Raw genomic sequence first — 17,686 nt, forward strand, 5'->3', positions numbered from 1 at the left:
TAATGTATGATAATCTGATTTGCTTTCAAATGCAGGTTTATCTAGAACAGACCAGTAGAGAGGCCCATTTTCTCAGAGTGGTGTTGGGAGTGAGAAGAATTAACTTGTTCAAAGTGTCATGGGAAGGAAATATTCAAATGTCTTCTTACTGTAGTGGTGTCAGGTAGGGCCTGGCCTTTCAAGACATGTATCCTTAGGACAGCTGCAAGGAGAAGTAGAAGAACAAGAAGGAGATAGGTCATGTATTTGGTGTGACTTTGGGCAATAAAGAAGATTTTCTGGGGAGACACTGAAGTGTCTTTGTGAATCTGTATGAGACAAACAACCCTGGTAAGAAGGGCTTAAGCTCCTAAAACCAACACTTACAGCAAGGCCAGCACAGAACACTAAGGTCCCAATTCTGTGCCTTTTCATCCTATTTTCCAGTCTTGTAGGACAAAAATTTAGGAGAGAGAACTGTTAATAAGCTCTTAACTGTCACAGCTTGTTAATTTGTTACCCTGGTTTCCTAAATGCAATACTTGTTTTTGAGAGGACAGGATTTTCTCCTTTCTAAGGGAGGCAAAAGGATGAACAGAATTCTGTCAGGAAACTATTTCCTTTCCTGTTTCACATCCTTGTGACAAGGTATTTAGCAGAACTCACAGATCTGTTGGAATCTGCCAGGGCTATGCCATAAACGCATATGTTGTGGCCTCAAACTTGCAACCTCGGGGCTGGCTGTTAACTTTGCACCTTGGCACCCACACCGCCCCAGCCCCCAGGAAGCTACTGTGTCCTAGGAGAGAATCCCAAGGATAGAGAGGACAGTGTAGAGAAGGCAAAAGAGCCCAAATTTCCCTGCAGGGAGTCTTCTCTATTCCTGCCAGGAACTAGGCAAGCCAGGATTGCAAAAAACTTGTTTGCTGTACAAAGGAGTCTGCAGAAACCCTGCCAAGAAAGCCTTCCTGCACGTCTTTACCTGTTGCCTTGGCAAAGTGCCTCTGCCTAGACAACCGTTCTCAAAGTTTCACCATCAGAATTAGTCTGCTCTTCCACAGCCCCTTTCACCAATGGATTTCAATGCCCTTTATACAATCAGACTTGTTAAACTTTCATGATACCTAGCTCCAGATCATGTGCACTCATTACAGATCCCATGACAATTTTCTCCACAATCCTGGATGCTTCACAGTTTGAGCCTAACTAGCGACTTCAAGTGGGCCTAGCATTGTGAATTATCTTCCCATCCACCTCCAGCCCCTCTCAGGCCAAGTAAAGACAGTTTAAAAGACTGAGGCTGAATTGACTCAATCTTCACAGGTTAGCCTAAATTGCTCAGATTGAACCAATAATGTTACAGATTTGAACTGGTTTCTGATCACGTTTACCAGGTTATGTGTAATTTCTGTCCCTAGCCTGACTTTTTGTCCTTCTAGTACCAACCTCACCCATCTTCCAGGCATATCTTCAATCTGCCATTCTTTTGTCATGCCCGTTCAGTCCCAAAAGCCTTTTCCCTTCCTGTTTCCTTGCTCACGTTGACTCTCTTGTTCCCATCACCTGTTCCCAATTAAATTAAACAGTAGAATCAATGCAGTAGAAGCAACACAGCATGATGCCTAGAAAGAGTCTGATAATGGTTTAAGTCACTGCTGTGCTAAATCACTGCATCTGATGTTGACTAGTATTGTCCCATTATTTTGTTTTACTCCCCCATCTGCTTGAACCTGTTGTTTCTTGTTCTTAACTAAGATTGCAAACTTTTCAGGGCAGGGACCATATTTTCCTTCTGTGCTGGGACAATGCCTGATCCAGCAGGTCATGTATGCATGACTAAGGCTCCTAGACACTTCAGTAATACAATGTGATAGGCAGCACAGCATGTAAATAATAAAAGTATGCAGCAAATCAGTATCATCATCTATACTACCATCCTTAATCTTTTCTCCATTTTGGACTGTAAGTAGAATTAGTTGGGAATATTATTTCCCCATGAAAACATTTTGCTGAAAATGGACATTTTTTATCTTTATCATTAAAGTTTTTCATCATTTTTGAAAGATTGAAAATGTGAAAAATTGTTGACTTGAAAGTTTCTGGATTTGGGCACAAAGTAGGTTTTTTTACTGGAAAAAAGCTCTTTTTAACCCTCAAAAGTTTCAATAAAAATAACAATTTTACACAAAATATCCATTTAATTAAAAAAAAAAAAAGAACGATTCATATGGAAAAAGTTTCAACCACTTCTAACTGAAAATTCTTCAGAGCAGACTGTCTCTTTTTCCATCCAGTCCACAGATCAATGGGACATCATTCTTCACTTCCTTTCTAAACTGTTTTAGTCTGCCTAGAGATGAACTCATTCACATTCAAATTAGAGTGCTCCAGTGTTGCCTCACTGTCACCTGTATGAAGCCCCCCACTCCCATTTCAAAATGGCTGTGGGAGAGCTTTAGTTAAAGTGCCCCATGGCCATCTTGAAACTGCAGGGGGCCTTAATACTGGTGACACTGAGCCATTTTAATTAGAACAGCTGCCTGGGAACCGCTCCAATTAAAAGTCCTCCCCCTCCCCCGGCCTTGCCTCTAAGCACATGTATAGGTGGCCTCACAGGATATACCTGTATGCTGTCTTCTAGCTGTGAAGTTTCACTTCAAAGATGATTGTTTTGATGAACATGAATTAATTCTTTAAGATTCCTTTTGTATGAAATGTCACAGAGTTGGAATAAAGCTTACTGTTTGCAGATTACTCAAGTCTTTAAATAAAAGCTCAAATGAAGTTTGAAATATTAGCTCTAAAATGTGACTCTACTTTGAAAGGTGATCAAGTTGGCTCACTGTGTATATCACACTTGTGTCTGCCAGGTTTAGTAGCACACAAATGATTTCCAGCCTTTTACTCCTGTTGAGCCAGCTCACCTCAAAGAAGCTTGAATGTTTTAATTCTTGTTTACCTGTGACAGAACTGCTTACTATGTTTCAATTAGATAAATGCACTGGAGGCAAAGGAGGCATATGGGTGTGCCCAGGCAGAGCACAAATTTGAAGCTGAAGAGAGTAACACAAACCCTGAGAAACAAATTTAGCCTTTTAAAGATTAATCCTGAGAAGGAAAGAACCCAATGCGACGCTCAGATCTCAGGGGGAGTTTGCAAGATTGGCAGTGAGAAGACTTTTCACCAGTAAATAGAGAATTTCTCATATGGGGCACATCTACATGCAATGCTATGTTGCTGTAGCAATGAGCTATGGTGATGTAGCTCATCACTACAGCAATGTAGCACAAGCAGGTACTAACTGTGATGCTGCTGCTACTGTGCAGTAGCAACAAGTTACTGTGCAGTAGGGTAAAAAATGACATGCCACCAGGACTGTGCAGTAATGGCAGTTACTGCACAGTCGTTTAGTACTTGCTTTAGTTAGTACTAAATGACTGCACAGTAACAACTATACAATTGTGTGCATGTGTAGATGCACCCCTGTATCATTTTTATAGTTGTTTTTCAAAGCCAAGCTACACATTAAAATTAAGTCTCTCAACCTGCCTGTGAGCTATGCAAATAGTGTCATGTCACAATTGGGACATCAAGGTATGATATTGCAAAGTAACGTCAAACGAAGTCACAGAACAAGTTAGTTGAAGAACCAGAAGTAAAATTGAAGACTCTCAAGTTATAGTCCCTTTTTCCCATACAGCAACTCTCCCTGCATTCATGATAATTATGTGAATGCCTCCATCTGGTCATCTGATTAATTATATTTTAGCAAAAAGAGAACACTGTGCACTTACCTAAGCACCTGCCCCATTTGTAAATCTCAGGCCAACCAGCCACTGGAAAGGACTTTTTCCCCCATGCTTCCTGTTTTGTAGTACCTTAAACATTTTATATATTGCCACATCTGTTAACATAAACACACGTGTGCCACACCTCTATAGAAACATCAAGTAAACAGACTGGTAAAATGCAGATTGTGTTTGATGACAGTGCCCAAATTCACCAACTGGAACAACTACTTTCTGATTCTCCTTAAGGGCTTGTTGGACCAATCATTACTCTTTCTTCTGTAGATAAATCACGTACAATACAACTGAAGCCCATAGTTTCCTAGAGCTTCACAGTAGCCATTGTCTCTCATACAGTGCCAAGTTAAAATTTCCAGGCAAAGTGGGGATAGGACCCAGGTTCACTTGCTCCTTCTGACAGACCTCTGCCTATTGAATTCAGCAGAATCTCCCTCGGCATCTCTCCCCTCAACCCAATTCATTGTATGATCCATTTTCTTGCATAGAAGACACCGTGGAATGTAATACACACCTTGTTTTTGAAAGGCAGAATGAAGAGGGGGTGGGGGTGGAAAAAGATCTTTCTTTGTAGTGAGTCACTGAGGGAGCCCAGCCAGCTCATTGTTCTGCTCCTTGATTGCTGCAGATTTTATTTTTGGTTTCACCCATTAAGGGGCAGAACCTGCTCTTACCATATTTCTCTCATGTAATGCATATTCCAATTCTCAGCAGATGTATTTTAGAGAAAAGGTGCATGTTGCATGTGAGAAAGTATGGTAATACCTTATTTCTATTTCTTTTCACTGCAAACTGGAACAATATTTTATAACTTAAAATTTGTCAATAAACCAAAAAAAAAAAAAAAGATTTTTTGCCCCCTCCAAGCAAAAAAAATCAACCATGTTCTGGTCCTAAACATTTACTGGAAGACTAACCATACACTTTTTTAGAAGAGTTTCTTCATCAAAGGGAGCCAGGTGGAGGCAAATAAAACCAAGAGAGACACTTCAATCTGTATCATCCTTGAATGGAGAAAAATCATTTATTCTTCCCTGCCATGCCAACAAAGCTCAAACCAAATGCCTGTAAAACAATCTAGTTGATTCAGTGATCATTCCAGATATGATCTAATTTTTTGGCAGCCAACACTAGAAGGCATGTCTCCCTCAACTCTTTCTCCTATAAGCCCACAAAAGGTATCAAAAGTGAAGGTTAACAGAAGTGGGCAGAGTCAGCTGAGTACAACAGCAGTTGCTAGGAAACATGACCAAGGCCCTTGTTAGAATAAGGGGGTCAAATGAGGTGTGCTGTACTGAATTAATTTTGCTCTGTCCAAGCTAGCAATGCAAACATTCTCCACAACAGTCAAAGGAGGAACCAATTTGTCCCCCACTGTCTAACACAGCAGGGCTGTGATCTCCAGTAAATTAAATACCTCTGGGGTTCAGGAGACTTAGAAAAAGAGTATTTTCATTCAAGGGTTATTTCATTATGAAAGCAGAGCACTCCTAGCTTCAAAGCAGATTCTAAAAGCGCTGTCAAGCAAAATTGCAAAAAACTATTAATAACTGCCATTTTTACACGATTATACATTCCAGGTGCCATGGCCAGACTCTAGGATCCTGTGTGAACAGGGAAATGAACACTAGTACAAATCATGCAACCAATGCCAATCTAGCTTCCCAAATAATTCCAAACAAAGTTTCTGTACACCACTGGCACCTGCAGATTTGGTCCTTAACCGGAATTCTGGATCCAAATATAATTTGTCTTGTGTAACAAGCATCCCACTCTGACTGATTCTGAGAAAATATGAATCTAGTATAGATTCCAGCTGGACAACTTGAGGTATACCTACACTGAAATCATTTCTGTAAAAACAGCTCCTGTAGAAGCACCAGAGCTATCCTTAAATTAACCAGCTAGGCATGGTTAGCAGTGTAGCCATGCAAACACAGTGCTCAGAAAAGGGTAAACTCCCCAGTATTTACTTAAGCTTATTTGATGGGTTTTGAAGTCTATATGGAGCTTCATGGTATCACAGCTACACTACTAACTGTACTTCAGCTAGCTCATTTAAAACTGGATCAGGTACATATACATGACTACAGTGAGATTTAGGTATGACTGGTTCAATTCCCCCATGATGCGGGTGATCATGGTTGTTACACATGCAATCCTAAACTTTGGCGGCTATGGGGTTCAAAAACCAAAACCAGACCTAGATTGGTGTGTAGATCTAAACGTTACAGATAGGCCAAAACAAAAGCCTGAATTCAAACACTCCCAGATTTGGGGGTGCAGGGTTCGGAAATCCAGATCTAGATTTTCTGGGTTGAATTCTTGCCTCTTGCCTTCACATGGAGTTGCACTATGTTGATCATGCTACAATTTCATTTTGTTGTAACTCTATCTGGAAATAGCTTTACACCAAGTCACGTGCCTTGATCTGTGACAAGGCTTAACATGAATTCAAGAGAATAAAATGATTTTGGTTTCACAGGTGCAATGTCATGACACGCCTGAGATAGTCAAGATAACTCTTCTGCAACATGTTTATGGAAGAGCCATATATTTTGATAAAAAGCTGAGAACATGATTCTTGTCTCACTTATACTGATGTAACTGCATTGATTTTAGTGGGGCTAACTCCTGACTTAAATCAGTAAAAGGAGAGAATAACCAGGTCCCCAGGCACTTTCCAAGACCACTTACTAAAAGCAAGCTAAAAAACAGGCTCTGCATGCAACTCAGAACTGTACAGCAATCCCTAAAAATACCTGAGTCATTGCTTTTCAAAGCTGATATTTCTAGCTTTGGCACAAATGTGTAGCGTAGCCACGGTAATACAATGCCCCCACAGAGACCCTTAGGGACACTGCAGTGCTTGTGTGTTTGCAAGAGTAGCACAATTAGTTATTTACAAAAAGCTAGTTTGATGCTTTGCATGCAAGTGGCTTTAAGAGGTCCTGCATCCTGTCTCCCTGGTGGCTTGTGCCAAGGTTGAATCAGCTTACAGTGAAAAAGGAAAGGGCCTTCATCATGCCTCTATTCTACAAACCTACATTTTATGTACCATGTAGTCATAACCCTTGCTGTGCATGGAAATTCTCTCTGAAAGATAAAAGAAAGTAAGTGTAACACAGCCCTGCCCTGTTACTAGGGGTCCGGGGGAGTATGAACAGCCCCACACCCCAGAAGCACCTCTGCACACTCACCCGAGACCAGGGAGAACTCACTGGAGGCTGGGGAACCAGGTCCTGGGAGGTAGCAAGTCCCACAGCAAGAGAGCTGACACAGGTGTGGGGACCTGAGCCCAGAGTGGGAAGGATAAAAGACACTGAAAGGAGCCTCAGGGGGCTGCAGCTGGCTAGGGAACAGGCTGCCTGGACCATTGAGTTGTAAGGGGTTAAGCTGTCACTAGGAGAGCTCAGACTAAGGTTCTTTTCTGTTTGCTTGCTTGATCATTTGCTTTGTTGCACAAACCTGCAGGCTCTGCAAAACCTTGAAATGTAAGGGGCAGCCAGGGGGTGAAGCCTGGAAGAACCACTAGAAGATGGCTAAGTGCTAACTTATTTGTTTAACTTCCAAGCCTGGGGTGGCCTCTGGGTATTATCCACTAGCCTGGGTGCAGCAAAGGCAAGAGCCCTGAACAAGTGGGTCCTTGGCCAAAGCCTGCAGCAAAAGTAAAACTGGCCAGCTCAACTAGCTAGACCCTGCTGTGATCTGCCCAGACTCTCCCAATAGCAGCCTACAGTAAGGCAGTGGAATAGCTGGCTTAGGCAAGGGAGTTGCCATTAAAACTAGCCAAAATGGACTATTTATTTTACTGGCAATTAAAAAAAAAAAGAAAAAAAGCTGCTCTGGTATGAATATGTACCTTTGCAACTTTTTCAGCAAAGATACTCATTTCAGATTAAGCTAAATATTCTACTGTGAGCTTTTAAGAGAAAAGGAACTTTGAAAACACAAGCTATTTCCAGCCGGAAAATTAAAAAGGGCAAAATGTAGAAAGTGTCAAACTGCCTTGAATTTTTTCAATTTTTTTTTTTTTATTCCCAAAATGAAAAACTTGACAATTGATGGGTTACTGTGACAAACTTTCGTGTTTAGGGATCTATATTTTGCACAAGAAAAGGGTCGGGCAAAACATTTCCTCAGCTTTATTCTGTACACAACATTTGAGACCAGGATCACATTCCTGAGGCCCAATTAAACAAAGCTAAGCTTTTCAGGGTCCACTCAAAGCAACCAATACAATAGCTTCTCTTGGCTAGTCTGAAATGAAGCACTCAAAAAGCTGTCTTCAGCCTGACTTTACTTGTAAGACTTGGCCCTTTCTTGCTAGCAATTCTACAAATCTCTGAACGTTGGTCCTAATTAATTACCCTGAATAAACCCCTTTTGCAGAGTGTTGGCTAAGCATTGACTTCAGGGATCAGTAACCCCCATCATACATGCCAGAGCATGGCATGTGAGGCTGTTTTCTTTGGCATGCCACAGCCAACCTGGGCTCTGGGCAACTGCCACTGGCCTCAGAGCCCACACTGCTTGCAGTAAGTGGCTTGGAGGCTGCAAGCAGCCAAGGCTCCATGGCAGGCAGTAGCTGCCCAGAGCCTGGGGGGACTGCAGCCAGGAGGCTGCAAACAGCTGCACGGGGCTGCTCAGCCCCAGCACTGGCTCTGTGGCTGCCTTGGCTGTGTGGCCCCTCCCCTACTGTCTGCCCAGAGGCATGCATGCAGCCACTGCCAACAATAAGGATCAGGCCCCTCATGACTCTTACCTCTGGCATGCCAAGTCAAGACATGGGTGGAATTTAGGGTGTTTTTGGCATTCTAGCCAAAAATGTTGCTGACCCCTGATCTACTTAGTTTGGCCAAAGCCCAATTTTCCTTATGGACAAGCTTCATTAAAAAAAAAAAAAAAATCATGTTCCAAGTCAAATCAATTCCAAATCCATGAGTCAGTCCAGAACCATAAGTGGCCCTAATACCGGAAAACATCCTCCACCCCACCTCAGGCTTCAGATGTTTCCAAATCCTTTGGCATCCATCCTATGTGCAGGCTCAAGCCCAGAGGCTTGGGGTTCGAATGCCCTCAGCCATAAGTCCTCAGGAGCAAGCTAGGGAGGAGCCTCCCTTTTCCATAAAGTGGGCATAAAGCCAAGATCTTCCCACCAGAAGTGAAAGTGAGAGGTTAACTATATACTACCCTACCTCCGAGGGTATTACCCCATGCCAGGAGAGTCGTTTTCTCTGGGTGCGACTAGGAAAACCACCTTGTTGGTCATGGTGTTTCACAAACTCCTCCCTCCAGGGAGAGCTGTCCAATTGATGCCTTTCACACAGAGCAATAGGCACTGTCCAGGGTTCTCTGCTCAATGTCGCCTTCCAGTTCCCTTGATTTAAAATCATGACTTTCAATCCTGTCCTTGTTTCATTCAGTATTGTCCACTCACTTGTTGTTTGCTCAGTCCAGTTGCCCTCTCCCACCTGAGGATATAGGCCTTTAAGCCCGATAGGATTCGTCCACTATTTTAGAATGTAAATAGGTTGACATCTTGCCTAAGTACCAACGTTGCTGAAAAATAGAGGTGCTTTTCCAGTGTAGAGCATGATGACCAAGGAGCACAGTGGCTGTCTTGCACAAGCATTTTATGAGTAACTCTCACACTATACAACATTATTTTTTAATTCAGTTAATCTAGCTAGGTGCTCATATGCCCTCATTACTGGGATCCAAGCACCTCCCAGTAATTAAACTACGATTACAAATTAACTCCCTGTCCCTTCCTTGCCTCCTGAACAAAAGGTAGGATAGGAACAGAGGTGGGACTATACGGCAAGTGTATTTGAGAGGGGAGGGGGGAAGCTACTAGGGAGAATGTATGTAGATGAACTGTGTTTGTTATTAAACCATGTAGTTAATTGCAGCAGTTACAACAGGAATGAGTTAGGCTTATTCATTAGGTTATAAAGACTGTGACACAGAGTCCTTTATAAGCCAGAAGTGCTTTCCCAGACCAGTCATCAACGCCCATTCCTCACTGCTTGATTTTAAGAATCTCTCATTTTGGGCACTCTGGGTGCTCATTTGTATCAGGGAATGAAGGGAGCCTGGAAATCCCTGCTCTTGATGCTGTCACTTTCAGTTGAAAATGTCATGCATAGGACTCACACCTACAAATTCTGTTATATTTTGGGATTTGAGGTAACAAGCAGAATACAAACTTCATCAAGGAACTTTTGGGGTTGGCAGCAAAATCAAAAGAATGGTAGAAGAAATTTTATCCACCACCCTGTTCAAATGTTCAGTTTTTTTAAACACCATTATGAGTCACACCGCTTAAGCAGATATATATACCAAATGTAACGTGCCAGACAGCGGTACCTTTAGTATGCTGTACTGCTTCATGTGGGCTGCCTCTTAAACTTCAGTAGTGTAGTCATGTCTGCTCAGTGATGTAGGCAGTTTAATTTGTATTATGGACACACTAACGGGCACTGTTATTCAGTAGTGCTAATTAAGTTTCCCAAAACTCTGTGGACATGACTACACTGTTTCTATTTTGAAAAACAGCCTAAGTGAAACCAGGGTGTCTCGGTAAGCTTGCTATGTAGATGTACCCCTTGGCAAATGCACAAGCCTTGATCAGCAAAAGATATTGTTGGATTGTTAATAATAATAGTACTTACTAAAATCACCCCTTGTACAAAGAGCTGAGTAGTTAAACAAATAGGAAAGAGTTCTGGAACTGGTAGTTCTAACATATTGTCATTATATACCTGAGACTTTTTGTCCTGAAAGCCCCTCCCAAAAATTTTTGACCTTGGTGTAAGCCTAAAATAATAGCATAACCCATTTGTCACAGTTCCACGTACACCTCTATACTTGATATATAGGGGATACAAGACTATCTTATAGCTCTCAGATAGGGAACCTTGGGTCTCTAGTGCAAGCTCCAACAACTCATGATTTTAACTCTGGAGGTCCCTGCTTCATTCTCTGGTGTCCACCATGATGGTAGCTGTTCAAATAACAAAACAGCATAGGTAGAAAAAACACTTCTATTTAAAGCTTGACACAAGTTAAACTATCAAGGGTACTGTTATAAGGAGAGGTACACAGAGGCTCTAGTCTAACATGACATCTGTGCCAGGATGCAGAACTACAGATGATTAAACTGGGTTATGCAGCAACTGATATAGATTTGACAGAAGCTAACTAACAAGACACTGTGATCAGTCATTAATATGCCCAGGCAGCACAACAATATATACAACAGAAATTCTCAGAGCCATGTAATTACTGATGTAGCATCCAGGTATACTGCTAGCTATGATGGGACTTCAAACAGGAAACACAATTTTCATGTTTGGGCACCTTGATGCTAAAACTGGGACCCCATGTACCCAAAAAGCCATAGGCACCAAGGACACATCCTTCAAATTTAGTTAAGCAGCCAAACCCACATCTGGATTGATTTTTCTGAGATACTGAACAGTCACAGTTCGATAGAAAATAATGGTGTTTAGGTCTCCGTTTGACTCACCTCCAAAAAACTGTGTTTTACCGGATCATTTGTGGCACTCAGCTGCCTTGAGCAAACATAACTAAATTAATCCCTTAATTGGTGGCTCAACCTTGGGAAGGCATCACCCACTAGTGACCTCCTTCCCACAAAATTCCCTATGATGAAAACATTAACTCTGAAGATCCATGTCATGATAGTGAAAATGAGTAGCAGCCAATAAATAAAAAGACAAGCTGAAAACTTGTTTAGATTTTCATCTTCAGGGCATGAATCTGAAGGCACAGAGCCAATTTAGCTCTACCTATGGCCCAGATCTCTGGAGTGAACAAGATTCAGTTCAATTTTTTTTTAAATGAGATTAGCTTAGATGGCTTAGAATCATACTGAGATACAGAATCTTAAAATCGTAGAATCATACTGAAATACTGAATTTTTACCTATTTAACTATAGCTCAGGGCACCACAAAAAATGGAAAATCTTGTTCATGCTAGATGAGCATGTGGAAATTTCAGTCCAGTTGCTTATGTACTGATAGCTGGTGCTACAAAACACACCATCTCAATGGATGCCATCACTGGTCCTCAGAACTGAGGAATTAATGGGCCACACAAAAATGAACTTGTCCATGGTGGAAGTGGTCTTGATTAATCAGAGCTGAGGTTCATTTAAAGGTCAACATGTGGGCAAAGACTAGCTGGCCTGCTTTGCAGCACCCATTCTGCAGACAAACAGATGACTTCAGTCTGCACAGACCAGTTTACAAACTGAACACTTTAGAAATCAGCACTATACTTCTGAACTGGAAATACTTCTGCTTCTTTGGAAGCCAGTTAAAGATCTAATTATACCCCTGAAGACGAAGCACTCAGTAATCTTTTGAAGCTGGCTGAGGTTCCCATTACTTACAAACAAGGCAGAAAAAACCCCACTACCCAGCATTTCCCTTCTTGATGGCCCAACCACAACTTAAAAACATTAATAACAGTTTTTAAATCCATCTTTTTAAATAGCTTGTAGGATACACATGATAATTGCCCACTCACACCTAATAGCTACCTTGTACTTCTATTTGTCTTGGCAATGAGCTGGATCCTTTGTTGGACAAAGTTCTGAGAAGAAAATGAATGCCTTGTGAAGGGAAGCAGGGCTGCTTTGATCACTTAAATATAGCCTAAAAGGAGAGTGCCACAGGGTGCCTTTATGGTTCTGGACTCTGTACTGAATTTGCTGCTTGGATTCAAATACACCCTTAGCATAAAGCTCAGCCCTGTAATTTTCATCTCTGATGCCTGGTGAAGTCCCTCAGATGTAGTATGGTCTTTTCATTCCTACTAATATCTCTTTTGGGACCTCAAGGGCTTGCAGTCTTTCTAAACAGGGGTAATACAGTCAACAACTCAGTTCTGTGCTTCCCATATACAGAGATTGAGTCATGCCTCAGCGTTGCAGAACACATGCATGGCAATTCTCTGATGTGCACTCCCTGCTGGTATGGAAAGGAGCCGAGATCCTGCTCAGTACATTTCACCAAGGGCTTTAAACAGAATGTGAATCCTGGGCTCTAGCTGCAAACTGAACACTGAGGCATCTGTTTGTTTTTTGGGGGGGCGGGGGGGGGGCGGGGGATCCTTATGGTATAAAAAATAATTAATTAATCTTCCTGACCTCAGGAACAAAGACCCTCAATGCAATTAAAAGGCAGCAAACACACACCTCGGGAGAGGTCTGAGCATGACACCCTAGTGTGGTGATAATCCACGTTTCTGTAAGAGACTGAACCAGACACCTGATTTTGATAGAGTCCTGTTGAAGGGTTGAATCCTGGATTAAAAACAAGCAAGCCAGGCCCTTACTGTGTAAGACCAATAAAAGGAGAGATGGGGCAAGAAAACACTTTCCTACAGTTTACAGTTAGCCAATGGAATTCCTGACTCAGAAGGTAACAAGTCACATACCATGGCCAGAAGAGATGGATAATTTCATAACTATTAATAACACTTGCAACTATGGTGGCCAGAAATAAGGATAATCATAATGCAGGCCCTTGGGTGTAAACTGATAAAATATAATGTCCAGAGGGAATCCCCATCCCACCAACATGTGGGACTTGGTGCATTTATAGCTCTGACTTTTTCAAGTGTTTGAATTATCAACAGCTCTGGTCATTGCTGGAGACATAATTCAGGACTAGATTTGAAACACTTGATTGAACCACTTGATTGGAATCTGGCAAATCTACCTGCAGTTCTCTGACATGAGCCATGGGTAAGAAGCATAATTACTACAGACTACAGAGAAGGAAGAAGCTTGTGCAGAACTGGATTGAGAACAGTGCTTAGAGACTAGTGTGTTATGATGCAAGAATGGACAAAACCCCAACCAAAGGATAGTCACAACTAGGAGTGTCACAGTGAGTTTGATCATGCTAGACAACACTCACATAATTACTTTTTTATTAAGGAAAAAATTCCGCAGACCCCTTTTTCTTCTCTGCATGGTATGATTTAACATTTTTATTACTAGACATGGGAGCACAAACATTGAAATTGAGAAACCCCTATTAAGGCTGCAAAGCCAAGCACTGAAATGTTAGGAAGTTCCAGAATTTAAGGTTGACTGTACAACTTTAATTTGCCCCTTTGTTCATATGCACAGACATAACTTACTTGAGAGGGAGAGAGAGAGAGAGAGCGTTGTGGCTGAAGCTGGAAGGTGCTCAGAGAATAAGACATGGGGGGACTGGAAGAAGTGAATGGGTGGCTAAGGCAGCTGAAGGCTGCTGTTGTGGACTGCAGTCTGTTTTGCCTCTGACACAAGATCCTTCTATGATGTCAGTCAAGTCACTTAAACCAAACCCTTAACATGTAGTCACTAACTACATTCTTCTTCTTTTGACTACCTAACTGGGGAGCCTGGGGCCTGAATTGCAGGAGTGCTAAATATTCACAGCTGAAGCTGAGGTCAGTAGTAGTTATGCTTTGAAAAAAATATATTGTTATGTAAGTACTTTGGCAAATCAGGTTTTGTCTGAAATTGGGCACTCAAAACCAGTGGACATGTTTCTGGTCTTAATCACTGTGACTCAGTTCCCCATTTGTAAAATGAAGAAAACCATAGCCTTTTATCTCACTGGGGAGCTGTGAAGATTAATGTTTTCAAAGCACTTGGATACAAAAAAAAGCCCACGAGGAAATTAATAATTCTGTCTTCAAAGGAGAGTTTGATTAGTACGCAGTAAGTAAAGTATGGGCCACCCATTAAACATCAAGGTAGAAAGAAGTATTAAACAGCTGCTCTGAGTGCAAACCATCTAATTTATGCACTAAACAAGGCAGGAAAAATATCTGTGATCATATAAATAAAGACTGTATCATAATACAAGTCACAAGAGGGATAATTAAAGTTGCAAAAGTAACCTTAATTCTGGTACATTCTCACCTCTGAACATTCAACTTTTCAGCTTTAATAATGTTCTTGTGTGTGTTTGTATGTTAAATTTCCTTGAATTTAAAAAAAACCTGAAAAAACCCTATTTATCATATAGTCTCATGATAATGGTTCATTAGTAGAATTAGGCCCTTTATTTTCATTGCACAGACCAGTCTCTTGAACTAATAAAATAACTCATAAATGACAGGTTCTCATTCTCTATGCACACTAGCCCTAGGACTCTTTGCCAGTAAGCTTCAGATACACCTGCTCAAAGGAAAGGATGGTAAGGATCAGGGATCCAATGCAGACCTGAAGGGAAGTATGCTGAAGTGGGCAGTCTTTTCTGCCCATCCCCACCCTACCCAAACTAAACTCCTCCAGCATTGTCTAATCTCAAACTGTTCCTGTTCAATTCCTATCCCTTTCCATGGCCCTGGAAGCAGGTCCTGACTCCCCATGCCAGACCTATTCTTTCTTTCTTTGTTTTTTTTAAATACGAAATTTTTTTGTGTTCCAAGCCAAATCAATTCCCAATCTGTGAGTCAGTCAAGAACCATAAAATCCCAGCTTCCATGGTTTAGGTTTATCATCCTGGCTCTAGCCTCCAGGCTCAACAAGTCCTAGGCTATTCCTAGTCCTATTCCCCAGTCCTATTCCCCAAGTCCTAGTCCTATTCCCCAGTAGGTTCCCCCTAGTCTTTTTGTCCATTCTTTCCAATACTCCCCTTTTGGCTCCTTCCCTAATATGTCTCTATCTTTGACTCTGGTGTGCAGTGACTACACCTACAGTTTCTCTTTCCCTCCCTGGGCTTCTTGTCCAGTGCTATTGTCCTTGCCCCTAATTACTTGACCCTGCCACTCCTCCTTTCTCAATGCCCTGACTCCTCCTCAGATCTCTCTTACCTCACCTTTCCTTCCCCGCCTCTTCTCCTCACCCAACTAGTTCTCAGGCACAGTCTTCCCAACAACATCAAGTCCCAGTTTCAGTCTTTCTGCATGCCCCCCTCCATCTCTTCCTACTGGCATTTTGTCCCAGCATGTGCCTTGTCCTTTCTGAACCATATCTGTGCTGCCTGGCACCATCAACAGTGAACCCCTTTGATATGGTCTGCCCACCACAACTGCCCCTTTGATATGGCCCTTCAGGAACAAAACTTTAAAACCCTCTGACCCTTGTACCACTGAAAGTCCCCATGCTATCCAGTTCACAAATGGAACAAACTGTTGATGGACACTGAGACTGAGGGAGAAATAGACTCCTTTTTTGTTGTCAGGTGAGGTATCCAGACCCAGACCTGGCAGGGCAGACAGCAACTGCAGCCTGCAATTACAAGGACAGTTTGCTCAGTCCTGGGCTAGAGTGTGCACTAGGCAGTTAGAAGCTCTGGGAAATTCAGCTACTCAAATTTCAGAAGTCTCTACTGAACATGTGAGAACTGTGATCATTCAAAGACTTGTAATTTGGCTAAATTTAGGTAGGTTTTCCCAAGAATAGAAAAAGGCATATCCATGACACAAAGGCCACTTGTGACCAAGTCCCTGCTCCAAAGCACAGGTTTTGTTGTTAGAAATGGCTGGACTGTTTTGTCTGAAATTAAAAAAAAAAAAAAAAAAAATCAGCCTGAGCCAGACACCCAGCCCCAGTTACATGCAACAGAAGTGTCTTACAAAGAGAAGGGTGGGGCAATCTTAATCCTCATGCTATACTATAATGCCAATTGTGCTGGGCATAAAAAAGGGCATTCCCTGACCAAAACACTTACTATCATTCTTGCCAATAGTACCAAAATATCTTTCACCAAATGGGGGGCCATATCAACTACTGTAGTTACAAGTAATTAATTACTAATGATTCAACTAATTCCTTTATCAAAAATAAGGAGAGCAGTGCTCTTCATACCCTTATCTCTTTTAGCTTGAGGCCTGATCTCAATATAAACAAGGAAAGATACAGATTTCTGTGCTTTCAAAGCCAAACCTTGCCTATGCATTGCAATCACAGATGAAGCTTCACAAAACAGAAACATATGGAACATTTTCAGTTGAAAACTTCTGAGATAGAAAATAATTTTAACAAAATAGGAGGCTTCCGGCAATGTGATGTCTATCTTTTTCAGATTGTTGTAAAGACAATCCTGCCCCCCACCACACCAAACACACACCTTGAAACTGTGCTGAAAACTGTTAATAGGAGGTTGTTGGGGTTATTTAAAAAAAAAAAAAAATCTGAAGGAAAAAAAGATACATTTAGATGGCATTGTATTTTTTCAAGATGCAAAAATAAAACAAAACACCTAACAAAATAAAATAATAACAGATTCTAAAGCAGCGGTTCCCAAAGCATGGCCTGTAAGCCAAGTATAGCCCATGAACCCCTTCGATATGGCCTGCCACCCACAACTCCCACTTTGACATGGCCCTTCAGGGACAAAAAACCTCTGACCCTTTCACCACCGAAAGCCCCCATGCTATCCAGTTCACAAGTGGAACAAATGGGGCAGGGCTGGGTGACCTTGGTCTTCAGTTGGTGTCATTTGTATATTAAGCAGAGATCTAGGACGTAGGATGGCAGGTGAGGTAAAAAGGATGTAACAAGTTGGAGGTATAATGGAGATGAGGCTCAGGAAGGTGCCTGTCTATACTATTCTGGCTGTACCCATGCTGCCAGTTCCATCCCTCTTTATCAAGAGGAAATAATTTCATTTTAATTGAGAGAGACAAAATCAGGCTCTGTAGGAGAAAGTATGATCCAGAAGCTTGTGGGGCAACATTTCTGTATGTGGAAACAAATTATCATTGTACTCCTTGTTTTACCACCTGCACACAAATCTCTCGCACATCAAGTCTAACACTCTATTTAACTCTAATCCTCTACCCTCCATAACAAAAGCAAAGGGAAGACAGACTAAGACAGAAATCTTAGTTAGGATGTGGGTTCAGGTAGGGTGGGGG

At 41.8% G+C, this 17,686-nt stretch overlaps 1 protein-coding gene across 1 annotated transcript in view; it reads right to left on the bottom strand.

Annotated features, from left to right (window-relative positions):
* The window catches only part of ZNF185 (zinc finger protein 185 with LIM domain), a 91,930-nt gene that overhangs the window by 73,658 nt on the left and 586 nt on the right, over nucleotides 1-17,686 (bottom strand). The window lies entirely within an intron of this gene.

This window comes from Alligator sinensis, unplaced genomic scaffold (genome assembly GCF_000455745.1).
Source record: "Alligator sinensis unplaced genomic scaffold, ASM45574v1 scaffold27_1, whole genome shotgun sequence".
NCBI classification, from domain to species: domain Eukaryota; kingdom Metazoa; phylum Chordata; order Crocodylia; family Alligatoridae; genus Alligator; species Alligator sinensis.